Here is a 15,622-nt window from a genome sequence, read left to right as displayed (position 1 = left end):
CCATCCTTCAGCCTTTACCTCCTAGCTGCTGAGCTTAATCACACTAGTCTACATGTTTCTCTTAACTGTCTAGAGTGTCAGCCCTCCCCTAAGTGCACACACACATTCTGCCAAAACACAGAATAAGTGTGTATTCGGTCACAATTCCTGCAAGAACAAGAAACATTTTAACTAACTTAGTTATGTACAAGATGTTATTTTAGATACATAACACCATCACTAACTAGAGACAATCAGTGGCTCTGGAATTGAGTACAGCATCTGTTTCTGGTATCAACTCTTTTTTTAAAAAAAATGATTAATTTAATTTTATTTTATGTGCATTATAGTGTGAGGGAGTTACAGACAGTTGTGAGCTGCCATGTGGGTACTGGGAGTTGAACCCAGAAAAGCAGACAGTGCTCTTAAGCACTGAGCCATCTCTCCAGCCCTGGTATCAACTCTTGAACTCAATCCTCCTGTTTTTCCATTACTGTGTATGTTTCTCAGGGAGAAAGTTAGCTGCCGAGATCAAACTTCACGCACCATGACTTTTGTAAAACTAACCTTTGTGAGTTGGAGATGTGCCTCAATGGTAGAGTACTTGCCAACACATGAGAGAGAGAGAGAGAGAGAGAGAGAGAGAGAGAGAGAGAGAGAAAGCATCAAATGTCTCTATCCCTCCATTCCCCAGGGGACCGTCTTCATCCTCAGTCCTCCCCCTCCTTCTACCAGTCTCTCCCACCACCATTGGCATCCCATTGGGTAAGGCTCATTGTCTGCCCATGTTGCCCCAGGCTACCTCAGCTGTACTTCACTAGTGTCACATCAAGAGAGGCCCACAGTCATATGGCTTTACAAAGACTAGATTTTTTTTTTAAGAGATTTTACTTTTTTTTTTTAAAGATTTATTTATTTATTATGTATACAGCGTTCTGCCTACATGTGTGCCAGCGCACCAGAAGAGGGCACCAGATCTCACTATAGATGGTTGTGAGCCACCATGTGTGTGCTGGGAATTGAACTCAGGACCGTTGGAAGAACAGACAGTGCTCTTAACCTCTGAGCCATCTCTCCAGCCCCAAAGACTAGATTTGAAGCAAGTGGTTGTTACGGCCTTGGCTTTGTTTTGTTTCTTATTTTTCCCCAGCGTAATATTTTTATTAATTATTTGTGAATTTCATACAATGCGCCGTGATCACACTCGATTCCTGTTCCTCCCAGGTCCACCCTCTCACCCTTGTGTCATCTACACACACACACACCCAAAAAAAAAAAAAACCCCACCAAGTCCAATTTGTGATACCCGAATTGGAGCATGGTCAAACTCCCAGTCCCTTAAAGGAAACTAAGTCATTTCCCCACCCCCACTCCCACCAGAGCCGTCAACTGAAGAGCAGTAGGAGCTGGGGTTGGACAGCTCAGCAATGGAACACTTTACTAAGCTGTATTAAGCTCTGGGTTCCATCCCAGCAAAGTAAAACTGAGAGCAACAAAGGACCAGTCTTATATACTCAGAGGAAGCCTAGAGGACTATTGAGAGAGGGAGGCATTGGCCCCCAGTGGGCACCAGTGGGAAAATTTTGATCTAATTTACATTATGGAAAGCTAAGCCAGTTTTGAAACATAGAAGCAGCAGGGGCCCAGCAGAACAGGCCTGTAATCAAAGATACTTAGGAGACAGGGGCAGGAGGTTCAGAATTCAAGGCTGAGGCAGGAGGTTTAAAAGTGCCAGGGCAGTCTAGGGGATAGAATGAGTTCAAGGCTAGCCCAGGCAACTTAGTGAGACCCTGTCTCAAAAACCAAAAGAGCTGGTAATGTACCTACATGTATTCACATGTCATATGCAAGGCCCTGGGCTCAGTCCCCAGCACCCCAAGACAGAAAGCGATGGGAGGGCTGGAGGTGGGAAGGAAAGAGGCAAAAAGAAAGAAAATAAAAAAGAAGCACGAAACAGTCAAACAGTAAAGGCTCCATTGCTCAGTCCTAGGTTGGTCCATAGGAACTGTATCCTACATGATGTTGATTAGCAGACTCCAGCCATGGCCAAATCCTGGTTTAGTGTGACCTGCAAGCCAAAAATGTCCTTTTGTTTAAAAAGTCAAAAGCAGAATGGTATTTCTTGACATGTGAAAATTCTAGTAAGCCCAAATTTCAGTGTCTATGCATAGCTTTTTGTCACAGCGCAGACACACTCCTTTATTTACACAGTCTCGTGGTTCCTTGTGCAAGATATGACCAATGTCAAGTGGTTGTAACGGAAACTGTGTAGCTCTCAGAGCTTAAAATAGTCACTGTCTGGCCTTCTACCAGGGACATTTACTACTTCTGCTCCTAAGCTCTCTCTGCTTTTCAGGCCCTGCGTGTCTTTGGGAACTGTGTGTCATTCCCAGTGAAGCTGGCTTTGGTGACCCCTGCTCCAGGCATGGCTTTTCAGTCCTTTGCATCTTTGGGACAGGTGTGTGTTACTCACAACGAAGCCGGCTTTTCTGGAAATAGAAGTCTTTAACCAGAGTGGCCCACTCAACAGAGGGCCTTAGTTTTCTCTCGCCTAAGAGAAGTACGGCAGTGGCTGGCGGCCCACGCCTTTAATCCCAGCACTCGGGAGGCAGAGGCAGGGGGATCTCAGTGAGTCAAAGCCAGGATGGTCTACAAAATGTCCAGAAAGACTGCCAGGGTTACACAGAGAAACCCTGTCCTAAAACACCATAATAATTATACATATATATATATATGAGAATGAGCTGTGGATAACAAGCTCATTCCCAACACACTTTTTTTTTTTCAGTGTGGTGTCAAATTCGGGATATCAGGCTCGATGATGAGCATTTCTACTCTCTGAGCCACCTCCACCTTATTCTCCACACCACCAAGGAGTGAGCTCGAAGGCAGTTTTGTATTGAAAATGGGCCATGATATTTTGTTTCCTACAGTTTTTTCTTTTGTCCACATTGGGTGTTTCTATATTTAGTTTAACCTTTTTTAATGGTCTTTCTTTTTAAAAAAATTATTTATTTTATTTGCATTGGTGTGGGATCCTGTAGAACTGTTACAGTTGTCAGTTGCCATGTGGGTTTTGAAGCCAGGGATTGAATCCAGGTCCTGCTGGAAGAGCAGCTGGTGCTCTTAACCACTGAGCCATTTCCCCAGCCCCCCCTTTTTTTTTTTGGTCTTATTTCTCTGCATAGCGTTGGCTGACCTGGAACTCACTCTGAAGACTAGACTGGCCTCGAACTCACAGAGATGCACCTGCGCCTGTCTCCCGAGTGCTGGCATTAAATGTGTGTGCCACCATCACCCGGCTTGGTTTAACCTTTGGAATCACTCTAACATTTCTTTGTTCTTTTCATCATAGAACATTTGGTCTGCTTCAGCACGTAGAAGCATCATATTATTGTGCCGACATGTCATGGGCATTTGCTTAATAGTTTCTGTCTCCCTTTCCTGCTAGCATCCTAGCGAGTATGAGCTTCTTCTCCCGAGGCAGTTCGCTGTGGCGCCCAGATGTCTATACACCGAGCACCCCTAGAATGACTGAAAAGCTATTTGTTATAATAGATACAGTTAACCCGTCCACATTTCTTAAGATTTGTTTTTATTTATGCATATGGTGTTTTGGGTGTGTGTGTGCATGGAACACGTGTGCCCATCCCCATGGAGGCCAGGAGAGGGTGTTGGATCCCCTGGTGTTGGAGATACAGGAGGTTGAAAGCTGACTGATAATGGGTACCGGAAACCAAACCCACCTTCTCTGGGAGAACAGCTGGGGCCATCTCTCCAGTCTCCCAAAAGTTTATCGTTGACCACCAGAACATAGGCGATTCAAACCCTGTCGCTATTTGGTTTCTTGCCCTAAATTCATTTGGAACCTCCCTGGAGACTCCTATAGAACCAATGCTGAAATAAGAGTCAAAGGAGCCAGGGATGAACCTCTTAATTCAATGATTAGTCTTTCTAAAAGGAGAGAAATTAAGGAGCAGAGTAATTGAACCACTGCATAGGTCCTACATCAGCTGGACAGTAAAGGTTTCCATCAATAGTTCTGCCCTATGTCAGCTCGGGAGACATTGAGCACAAAGTAATTGCTATCTACCCGTTTGTCGACTGGGACACTCTGGACGTGGATACAGGTTCCGAGATCCCTAACTGGGAGAGAAAAATCCATCCCTCCGTCATTGTGAGGTGCAAGGAGTCATTTACTCTCCTGACTGGGAAAGGAGGAAGTTCGGGTGGGCTGGTCTGTATTGCTAATGGACTCCAGCAAGTCTCACTGCTCCATGAGGCCTTATCCTGAAGCAAGACCAGAGATGCAGCACTCCAGCCTGCAACTCATTCAAGGGAAAAGGGGTACTCACTGTCTGGCCTGGGGATGTCCTGACACACAAGCATAAGGACCACTCTTACTAAAAGCCTGTCATGGACATGTAACCCTTCCTGCCCAAGCCTTCAATGCTCCATATCCACATTCTGTTTCTAAGATGTGACTTAACCCCTCGATTTCTACCATTCCTATCCTCTTTGGGTCTTCCCCCCCCTCCTTTGCTTTTTTTGAGATAGGGTCTCTTTATGTAACCCTGGGTGTCCTGGAGCTTGCTTTGTAGACCAGGCTGGACTCAAACTCACAGAGATTCGTCTGCTTCTGCCTCCCTGAGTGCTGGGATTCCAGGTGTGTGACACCTGGACTGGCTCCCTGTATCCTTTTCTTATTCCTTCCTGAAGCCAGAATAGGGATTGGGAGGGGCTGAGTCCTGCCTTCTCCTCATTCCACAGTTTCTTGTGATCAATCCCTCAGCTGTCCCTAGGTCTCTCTGCCTTCCATTTTGTGGAAAGGTGGCAAAGAAGGCAGGGGATCCCAGGGCCTTTTATCTGAATCTCTTTTTGTTCCTTTTAAATATAGGATGTATTAGCCAGGTGGTGGACCCACGCCTTTAGTCCTAGCACTCGGGAGGCAGAGGCAGGCAAATCTCTTACTTTGAGGCCAGCCTGATCTATAGAGCCAGTTTCAGGACAGCCAGGGCTACACAGAGAAGAAATCTTGTCTTGGAAAACAAAAAACAAAACAACAAAAAGATAGGATGAGGTAGGGTGTGTTAATTACTTTCCTGGTGCTGTGATAAAACTCCCTGAGAAGAAAAACAACGTATGGAAGAGTTTATTTTAGCTTATGGCTCCAGAGAGATAAGAGCCCATCACGGTGGACAGGCATGGCGGCCAGAGCAGTCAGCAGAGAGACACATTCTCAACTGTAAGCACGAGGCAGAAAGTGAACAGGAAATGGGGCAAGACTCAAAGCCTGATCCCTGACATACCCCCAGCAAGGTTCCACAACCTCCCCAGACAGTATTGCCAACCACGGGCCAAGTGTTCAAATATCTGAGCCTGTGGAGGACGTTTCTCAGACCAGCACACAGGATCTCAGCAGGAAGCCCTGCTGCCCTGAAACTTCCTGCCAGAAATCTCCCTGGGCTGTCCTCAGAGACAAACACCACCGTCACACTGGGCTCTCCTAGGTCACTTTTTAAAGGGGAAGGGAGTTAACTCTTCCACCACACAGAGAACCCTGTTTTTCCCTGTGAGGGTGGGATTTTATCGTTAATGTAAAAGATTAAGGCCTGGCACACCCAATCTTCTGAACAGCAGAACCCCCCATTCTGCATCAAAATTGCCCGGTCCGGGGTGTGACGCTGCTTGCTGATCTCTCTGAGTTCAAGGCCAGTCTGGTCTACAGGACAGCCAGGACTTCACAGAGAAACCCTGTCTCAAAAAAAACAAAAACCAAACAAAACCAAACAACAACAACCAAACTGTCCCACCCCTGCTGCCTCCATACAAACAGCACTTCTAACTCTTACTCATTTTTAGCCCCCAGAACCTAGTGCCAGAGTTCCCAATAAGGAACTTAAAGAATGTGCAAGGCCAGCATTTGGTCCCCAGGGTAGAAGAGAAAAGGAACTAAATAAACATTGACAAGGCTGATAGGAACTCTTGAACTTCCTCTGCACTCACGTTAGAATCCACTTAAGGCAGAGAGAAAAGTGAAACCGGAGTGCAAAGACTCAAAGAACAGGGATGGGAGCACGCAAGCCTTCTGGAAAAGCTGATTGTACATGCGGAGAGACAGCCAAATCCTGCAGCAGGAACTGGCATGTGCTAAAGGATACAAAGGTCACAGCCCCAAGGGTGCAGGTGTTACTCGCCTGGCTGTCATCCAAACAATTCCTTTAAGAAAAATGACATAATAGAGAAAGAAATAAAAAATTTTAATTTAGTTTAAAACCAAATAGAAAGAATATTATAAATAAATAAACAAATAAATACAAACAACCAAATCCGGGGTCTCCTGGAGCCCAAACTGGCTTTGGATAGGCTTTGTGGCTCAGGATAACCCCTGCCTCCACTTCACGAGAGCTAGGATCTCAGACGTATGCCACCATGCCTTGCTGGGAGAGACAAATTTCATCTTGCTTACAGCAGGGTCACCATTTATAGACAGATGAAGCCAAGGCCAGACAATTTGACTATACAAATTTCACTGAAGCCCACGAGTCAGCAGAACTAGGAGGAGATGGCTTTATAGGACTGGCCAATCCCATTCCCCACACCATTCTTCCTATTCCCTGAGGACCAGTCATGGATGGAGAGCAGTGGGCAAGGGGGAGGGCCACAGGTAGAGGACAGGCCCAAGCTGGAAATTGTATGGACAAGGTATACAGACTAGTTTTGCTAACCATTCCTCTCTGTGTCAAAAGAGGACAGTGAGCTGGGTGTCTGCATACATGGGGCCCTGGGTTCAAACCCAGCCCTGCAACAAAACAAACAATAAGTAAAAACAGAGGCCTCTGCATACTTCAGCCTCCCAGGTTCCAAAACAGCGGTTCCTCCGCCCGTTACCTAAGGGAGAAATGCTTTCAGTGGTGTGCAAAGCAGAAAATAAGACTCTTAGAGCGATGCTTGGAGTGAAGGCATGAAGCTGAGTACAGCTGTGGGCAGCAGGGCCTGACAGCTGCTGGACCTGGAGCGAGTGTCTGCGTCCCAGGATGACCTTCCCAAAGAGGACAGAGAGAAGGCTTGTTAAGGAGAGAGATCACAATGGGAGAAGGTCACGGGGGAGGGGAAGGGGGTAGGGTATGCTGTGGAAGGTCTAGGCAGAGATGCATATGGTGAGTAAAAAAGCTGCTGCGTGGAGAATGGCAAGAGGTAGACTGGTGAGGCAGGCAGGGCTGTAGGGATTTTGTGCTTTTCCTTTTAAAAAAGTGTGTGTGTGTATACATATTCATACATATTTGCATATACCGTGTGTGTGTGTGTGTGTGTGTGTGTGTGTGTGTGTGTTGCCATGCTACCCTTGAACTCCTCATCTCAAAGCAATCCTTTTGCCTCAGCTTCCAGAGCAGCTGGGACTGTAGGTGCATGCCACAATGCTAGGCAATCTTTTCGTCTGGGATCCCGAAAAACAAAAGAAACCTCTTCGGTATAGGGCCACCACTTAATATGAGGGGGGAAAAAAAATACCAGCTGTGCTGATTGAGGGTGTTGAGAAAATAGGAAGCAGGAGAGAGATCAGTGCTCCGGCTCTGACAGCCTCAGCCTCCTCCTCCTCTTCCGAGCTTCAGAATCCACCGCAACCATCCTCATCTAGATGATGACCCCTTGAGGGTGGGCCCGAGTCTCATCTCTTCAGTCTGAGGCTAGTCAGGCTAACAGTGACCATCTGGCAGCTGACAGGCGGCCCCGGGGGAGTGAGGAGAGGGGTAGTGCGGTGGACAGGAGCCTGCACAGGTGGGTGGAAAGGGATCTAGAAAGCAGACTTCTACATCCCAGGCTGGCCGAAGGTCACGGTGCTGATGGAGAGACAGCTACAGGAGAGGCCCTTGGAGAATTATTAGTCAGTCCCCAGGGGAGGGAAAACCTCAGATGCACAGCTGGGACAGTGGGGATGGGGGGAGGATCAGTTACTGTGATCTAAGTCTGATGGAATTTCCTAAGGCCTTTCTTTAGTCTGCTTCCTTCTGCTTGGTAATCGTTTTTTAAGAGCACGGGCGTTGATTCCGTGGTATTCCGTCTCCAGCGTCGAATAAGTACCCAAAAGAATACCATCAATCCAGATTTGAGCGGATTCTGAGAGAGGGCCACACTTTGTGGCCCAGCCAGCCTGGAAAGTACTATGTAGACCAGGCTAGCCTCTAACCTACTGGTCTCTGCCATACCTCTCTCTCCTGTGCTGGAATTCCACGCATGTGGAATCAATTCAGATTTTAGTCAATCACATCTTTCCAAGAGATACTTCTGTCCCCACTCTTCCTGATCTTTGTCCCCATGATGGCATCATGAGTTCTCATAGGAATGAAACTCAGTCTCTCTCTCTCATTCATATATATATATATATGTATGTATATATATATGTATGTGTGTAAATATATAACCGCATCCATATCAGAAACACTGTTTGTTGCTACAGTCCAGCAATCTGTCACTCTGTGGTGCAGCTGGGAAACTGTGACCCTCTCTGTGGAATGGAGGCCTGGCCTGTGGCTTGGGGAGTCAGGCCTTTTTCAGGCCTGACGAAGGCTTAAGATAGACTGTGCTGGGAAATGCTTCATGCTTCCGAGGAGCAGGGCAGATAGAGCAACAGCAGGGATCAGCAAGGAGACAGGCCTGTGAGATAAAGTCAGCCACTGTCCTGGCTCCTGGCTCCCCGCCAGCAGCTAGCTCGGTCCTTCCTGCTTCACAGAGGCCTTTAGACTGGCCAGGGGAGTGTCAACAGCTGGCCAATCAGATGAGAGCTGAAGATAGAGGGGGGAAGGGGCGGAGTGGAAATGGCTGTCCTGGAACCCTGGTGGGGGAGTGGAGGACTTGTGTGCTTATGTGAAGAATAGGCCGGGGGCGGGAAGGCCGATGTGGACTTGTCCTGTTTGCTATTCTATGACAACACGCTTCCAACTTTCAATATCTCAAAAGTCCATATGAGCATATATATTAGTTTGTCTACAGACACACATTCTTAGGTTTCTTCATAAACACATGAGCAACCTAGTTGCGTGTGTGTTATCTATAACACTCGTGTTTGACCGCACTGAGGGCACACACGTGCACATGGGAATGTCTTCCAGCCAGCGTGAGGTGGTACAGATCTGGGCGCTCATAGACCTGCTAGGTAGGGCAGGTGGGGGGGGGAGGGGCAAGCTGCAAGCTGCACTTTGTGCCAGTCTCGGCCTTGACAGTGTTCGCTCCGGACACCACAGGTGAGCACAGACCCCTGCTTGTTGGTAGGCTTCTAATTGCCTGTGACAGCCGCTAAGCCAGTTTTCCTCAAAGTCCTCAAAGTATTTTAGCCATTTAGCCATCTGAGGTCTCTAAGCTCAGGGCTCTGCTCAGAGGAGGGGATGGGGCAGTGCAAGGGCAAAGGCTGCTGGGAGCCTGAGCCACAGCTCCAAGGTTTCCCTTTCAGGGAGCCTGAGCCACAGCTCCAAGGTTTCCCTTTCAGGCCTTTGATTTAAGGCCTTTGAATCAGAGCCAGCGTTCCTGATTAAGTCCATTGAAAGCCACAGAGCTCTTGTCCATTCCTGTTTCTTTTTTAAATTTTTATTTTATTGTTTTATTGGTGCTTTGTCGGTTTATCTGTATGAGGGTGTTGGATCCTTGTGGCTGTCCTGGGCTCAGTTTGTAGAACAGGCTGGCCTCAGACTCAGAGATCTGCTTGCTTCTGTCTCCCAGAGTGCTGGGATCACAGACGTGCCACACCTGGCTTGCCCACTCCCATTTCTATCTCAAATTTTGCAGTGCAAGAAGTAGGCCTACTCACCGTCTCCTGGTTGTGGCTGGAGAGTCCCTGCTCAGTGGCTCAGCTTGCTCCATTTCCTTGCTCCAGAATGAGCCCATCCCGCCTGACCCCTATTCCAAACAGCAGTACCTTTCCTCCAGAAGCCTTGACAGATGGAGAGCAGCTCTCCCTCCTCAGGGTGCTTGTCCTGTCTGTGGCAGTGAGGCACTGGCTGGAGACACAGTTACCCAGTGCCGCCACCCAGGAATATTTTCCAGAGATGCAGGTGAGAGCAGGATTCTTGACTCTGCAGAAAAAAAAAAAAAAAAAAAGACTTTCAAGAGGAACCAGTATGAAGCGGAGCTGAGCTTATTGCTAAGAGAATTGCTGCTGTTGGCTCATCTCTAACAGAGGTAAGCACGGAGGTTAATAGAAACACTGAAGAAGAGTCCCAGGAAAGGTAGAACACTCTCAAGAGAGAGACTTGCTTAATTTTCTTGACAATAATCTTACATGACTTTTGGTAGGCTCTTCGTGTACATCTTAAGGGGTTGCTCGGGAACTTAAGTGAGATGACAGGGAGGCTCCTGGACACACTACACGGAATTACATCAGGTGAGGTACAACCCAATGTCACGGAGACTGCAGGAAAAGTTAACAAGATTTTCACTGTAGATAACAGTTTGCTCCTGTTTGGAAATTTCCAGAACGTATCCGGGAAAGGAAGAAAGTTGTGTCCACTCACCGTGGCCCACTGTGCAATTACTAGTGTTCTTATTAGAATGTCTGGTTGGTTGCTTAATCTTGTTTTGTGTTTTGAGAAGAGGGCTCACTGTGTAGATCAGGCAGTCACTGTGTTGACCAGGCTGGACTATCCATCCTCCTGCATCTGACTCCTGAGTGCTGGGATAACAGATAGTCATCTTCATGTTCAGCTGAAAATAGCTCTAAATAGAAAGACTGGCATCATTTTGTAGGCAACCTTCACAACAAATTGTACTGGAGTTCTTGACTCCTAGCTGGCAAGAGGCAAGATGAAGGGTTTCTTTCGCCTCCCAAAACCCATCATTTGCCTGTCTTCCTACTTGCCTTTGCTCTTGTTTACAGGACTCTCACCACTAGCCATCTGGGCTCACAAAACAGTAGCTTTCTTGGGTGTGTGCCCATTTCCTAAAGTAGATAATGAACTCAACTTCCTCATCAAAAACCTGCCTGTGTTGATCAGAGACCCTGCTACCCAGGCCTTCCCAGGCCTAGAAAAGTATCCAGAGTCTGTGTCAACCCATTTCTCAGATCCAGTACCATCCCTTTAAAAGGCTGTACATTCTTAATAAAATAATCAGACAAATCATGCCCCTCCAACCACACGGGCCCATGGCCGACCTATAACCAACAGTCTGCTGATTGTCTCTTTCTTCTTTGGAGTATATCAGGAAGAAAAGCTGAGCATTTAAGATCTTTATTCCTTAGAAAAGCTTGGCAAAAGCTCCGATTCTTCTGATAGCTTCTTTGGTATTTTGTTTTGTTTTGTTTGGGGCTAGGTCTCACTATGTAGCCTTGGCTGGCCGGCCTGCAACTTGAACATCAGAAACGAAAAATCTGAATACGCCCCACATAATGCTCTAAGTCTGGCCTCTGGTCTCCGAGCCAGCAGATGTGATCTGATCCGGGAAGGAACATGAATTGTCCCCAGGCACAGAGGTGCAGGAGGCCAGGATCATAGGATATGACTTTCTGGCTTGTTGCTTCAGACCATAGCACCCCTCCTGCTTCCCACCCCAACGGGGCCTCTTCTAATACAGGATTTATCCACCGTCAGCCAAACCGGTGCACAACGGAGGACAGGACAGACTCCAAATTGTGTGGGAAGCTACAGGAAGGAGGATGGCGTTCCCACGACACACCCTCTGCTTCTCTCCGTCCTTGAGTTTAGCTGTGTCTAACAGAAGCACGATTCCAGGCACCGACCTGCCCCCTCCACCTGGCCTGGACAAAGCCTTGGGCAGGGCTGTGTCCCAGCCCTCTCTCTACCTGACAGGAAATGTCATTAGAAAGCTCCTATTACTGAGCCAAGTGGGACACGCCTATAATCCCAGCACTTGGGAGGTAGAGGTAGGAGAATCAGAAGTTCAACGTTATCCTTAGCTAGCTTAGGGCACATTAGATTTTGTTTATAGAAAAAAAAGGCCTGAAGAGCTCCCATTAAGCATCTTCCTTACAAAAAGTGGGGGGGGGGCATCTCTCTGCTGGAGAGATGGCTCAGAGGTTAAGAGCACTGTCTGCTTTTCCAGAGGTCCTGAGTTCATTTCCCAGCAACTACATGTTGGCTCACAACCATCTATGATGAGATCCGGTGCCCTCTTCTGGAATGCAGGCACACATGCAGACAGAACACCATATACATAATAAATAAATAAAAAAAGCATCTTCTTGCTGGTAACAGGCAATGCCATGCTCTCCAGCCACAATTGGACCCCCCCCCCAGTTGTACAACACTGTGGGGAGGGGATTTCTAAAAATTGTCAAGCCCAAGAGGGAGGAACCAGGATGGAGTGAAGGGACAGGGAGGTGTTGATAGACTCTTAAAGCTAAAAGTGTTAAAATTCATTGGTTTAAAAATATTTGCCGGCCAGATGCAGTGGCACATGCCTATAATCCCAGCACTCAGGGAGGCAGAAGCAGGTGGATCTCTTTGAGTTCGAGGCCAGCCTGGTCTACAAAGTGAGTTCAGGACAGCCAAGGCTACACAAAAAAACCCTGTCTTGAAAAAAAAAAAATTTTGCCCTCTGGCATTTTTAGGAAAATGAAGAGCATGTAGGTTTGGAGAGGCAATTAATTGCTAAGTCGTATAAAAACAGGTCATAAGCACCCCAAACAGATGTGAGTCACCCAAAGGATTTGCTCTTGTGTCTTTCGTTCCAAGGCCCGGCCAAGAAAATCTGGAAGCTGTTGGTGTACTTTTAAAATCCATTTTATTTATGTTCCTTGTATCTCTTTCTCCCTTTTCCACTCCAATCCCTTCCAATATCCCAATCCCGGTAGGAGAGAAAGGAGGTTAGTGAGGAGAGGGGGCGGGGTTCCTAGTTACCTCCTGCTGGTTAGAGTCCTTGGGTTCCTTGGGGAAAGTCTTCGTTTCAGGGTATCTCCAGCTTCTTGTCAAACTGCAACAACAGCCAGCAGGAACAGCAGCAGGGAGCACCAGCCTTCCCCCACACTCTCTGGGCTCTGGCCTTTATTCCCTCTCAGAGACCTCAGAATATAAACTATCTTCAGCCTGCGAAGAGCCCCTTTCAGAGACTGCATGAGGCCAATACTTTGCTGCTGTGGACCATTTGAATCAGTCCTATATTCTACACCTGGGATCAAAACAAAAACATGTTGATATCCACAACAGGGAGCAGCTTGGCAAGGGCTTGAGGAGCCATGAAGGCTGGGGAGACTGGAGTCCGGCAGGTCGCTGTGTGTCTCCAGGGCACACAGTGAACGAAAAGAGGTGGAGCAGGGGAGATCGGGCCCAACAGACATCTTGCTACGAAAAAGCAGAAGTCAGGCTGGACTTGGGACCCCTGAGTGAGGAAATTCACTGATGGACAGCTTGTCCGAGAGCACGGTATCAGGAGCACAAATCTAGAGTTGGGTGCTTGAACTGAGTGTCCACATAAATCACTTAAAGCATCCTGAGTAACTGAAGTGCCAGCCGCTGTGACTTGTATTTTTGTTGTTGTTTGTTTTGTTTTTTGTTTATTTATTTATTTATTTTTTATTTATTCTGAGACAGGGTTTCTCTGTATAGGCCTGGGTGTCCTGAAACTCACTTTGTAGACCAGGCTGGCCTCCACCAGAGAAAAGAAAGCCCTGGTTGAAAAGAAGCCTCTGTCATGCAAATGGGTTTAAGATACAAGCCTGCTCTGAAAAGATAAGCACATTGGCATCCAAATGATCGTGGTACTGGCACCCACAGCTTACGGCAGGCCGGGTTCGGGCTGCCTTGTAGAGAGCTGAACCATGCACGCTTTCAGAACCAAGACTAAAACCCTGCCCAGGACATTCCTTCCACCGGAACCCACTTCTTACCCACGAGGAAAGACAGATGTGGTCAGAGTCTGCCTTTGAGAATGCTCACTCGAAACACAATGAATGCCTACCATGGATAAGTAGCCTGGTGATGTTATAGGGGCTGACGATGAAGGCAGGGCTTGTTCCGGTGGGGAAGAAAGGAACTTCGTTTCACCTTGGCAGATGGCCTGAGACTCGGAGATAGCGCTCTGCCTCTTACCACAGGAAGGTCTATTAATCTAGTGGTTTTGCCTTAGTAGCTCCCCTCAAGTTCCCATCCAAGCCCAGCCCTTCCTGGCAACAACCTCTGTTTATTTAATGATCACATCAGTGTAAACACTGAAAGAAGAAGGTAGAGATAGAACCATGGGTAAAGCATGTGCTCAGCTTGGGTTCGATTTACACACACCCAGAGTTTAATATCAGAGGACAACCGAGGGCTTAGTAATGGGTTAAAGTCATAACTTGAGTCACTGTGGAAGAAGGGCCTGGACCCAGGCTCCCTGCTTTTATTGTGGGACCTGGAAAAGCTCATTTTCTCAAATCTACCTTCCTCAAAATGCCCCCTCCCTAAAACCTGTTCTACTGTTTATTGCTTATTATTTAAACACTAAGGAACTGCTGAGTTTTTCTGAATAAACCAACAACAAGCCAGCAAACAAGTCTTCTAGTATTCCAGAGAGTTTGCAAGACACAGTGTGGGTATTCCAAACACATGAGAACAGCTGTGCATTTTTGAGGAGTGGGTGTTAAGTGGAGAGAGAAGGTTAGAAAGCATAAAATCATGTTCACATTCGTGGCAGTTGGGTGGAGTGGTGCCTGCCTGCAATCCCAACACTTGGGAGAATGAAAAAGGATTTTTTTTTTTAAAGGTATGGTCTTACAATGAATGTAGCCTTGGCGGCCTGGGGTCTACTCTGTAGCCCAGGTTGTCTGCAGACTCAGAGATCTGCCTGCCTCTACCTCCCAAGAGCTGGGAGTGTGAACCACCCACCTGGTCTTGAAGCAGAAGGATCTCGCTTCGGGGGCCAACCTGGACTACATAGTGAGACCTCATCTCAAAAATGGGGGAGGGGGAATGTAGCTTGGTTTGCCTGATTTCCTCTTTCTGTCCTGCAGCATATAATATGAATGTATATAAAATATACATCATGAATTAGCACATATGATAATGTGATAATGTCTTGGTTAGGGTTACTATTGCTGTGGTAAAATGCTATGACCAAAACAACTTGGAGAGAAAAGAGTTTATTCAGCTTTTGCTTCCACATCACTGTTCATCATTAAGGAAGTCAGGACAGGAACTTGTGCAGGATGGGAACCTGGAGGCAAAAGCTTATGCAGAGGTCATGGAGGGGTGCTGCTTACTGGCTTGGCCCTCATGGCTTGCTCAATCTGCAGAACCCAGGACCACCAACCCAGGGATGGCCCCACCCACAATGGGCTGGGCCCTCCTCCAACAATCACTAGTTAAGAAAATGCCCTCCCAAACTTATGGAGGCATTTTCTTAATTCAAGTTCATTCCTCTCAGATGACATTAGCTTGTGTCAAGTTGACATAATACTAGCCAGCATAATATTATATATCACTTTAAATAATGGTTTTGGTTGGCATTAGAATGCAGGTCCTGTCTCCCACAGTGCCTAAGTTCTGTACCATCTATCTATCAATACTACATAAACCAGCATGGTGGCACATGCCAGGAATCATACAACTCAGGAGATGGACACTTCAAGAATAGAAATGTTCAAGGTCATCCTTAGCCTGGGCTAAAGATCCTATCTCAAAAAAAAAAAAAAGGGTATTTTCTTTGACCAAATATTCTA

The 15,622-nt window shown here is 47.1% G+C and overlaps 1 long non-coding RNA gene across 2 annotated transcripts; it reads right to left on the bottom strand.

Annotated features, from left to right (window-relative positions):
- Window positions 1-1,936: 1,936 nt before the first annotated feature.
- On the bottom strand, window positions 1,937-14,045 carry LOC132654274 (uncharacterized). Of its 2 annotated transcripts, XR_009591936.1 has the most exons (4): window positions 13,885-14,045; window positions 12,828-13,095; window positions 9,782-10,046; window positions 1,937-2,047 (listed from the first exon to the last, which is right to left on the bottom strand). It is a non-coding gene; the product is annotated as an uncharacterized LOC132654274 (long non-coding RNA). The 2 variants fall into 2 exon arrangements; XR_009591937.1 differs by having other exon boundaries at window positions 12,828-14,045.
- Window positions 14,046-15,622: the final 1,577 nt, after the last annotated feature.

Source organism: Meriones unguiculatus, chromosome 5 (assembly GCF_030254825.1).
Source record: "Meriones unguiculatus strain TT.TT164.6M chromosome 5, Bangor_MerUng_6.1, whole genome shotgun sequence".
Taxonomy (NCBI): Eukaryota; Metazoa; Chordata; class Mammalia; order Rodentia; family Muridae; genus Meriones; species Meriones unguiculatus.
The sequence above is the reverse complement of the archived record's forward strand: the minus strand, read 5'-3'. Positions and strand labels throughout refer to the sequence as shown.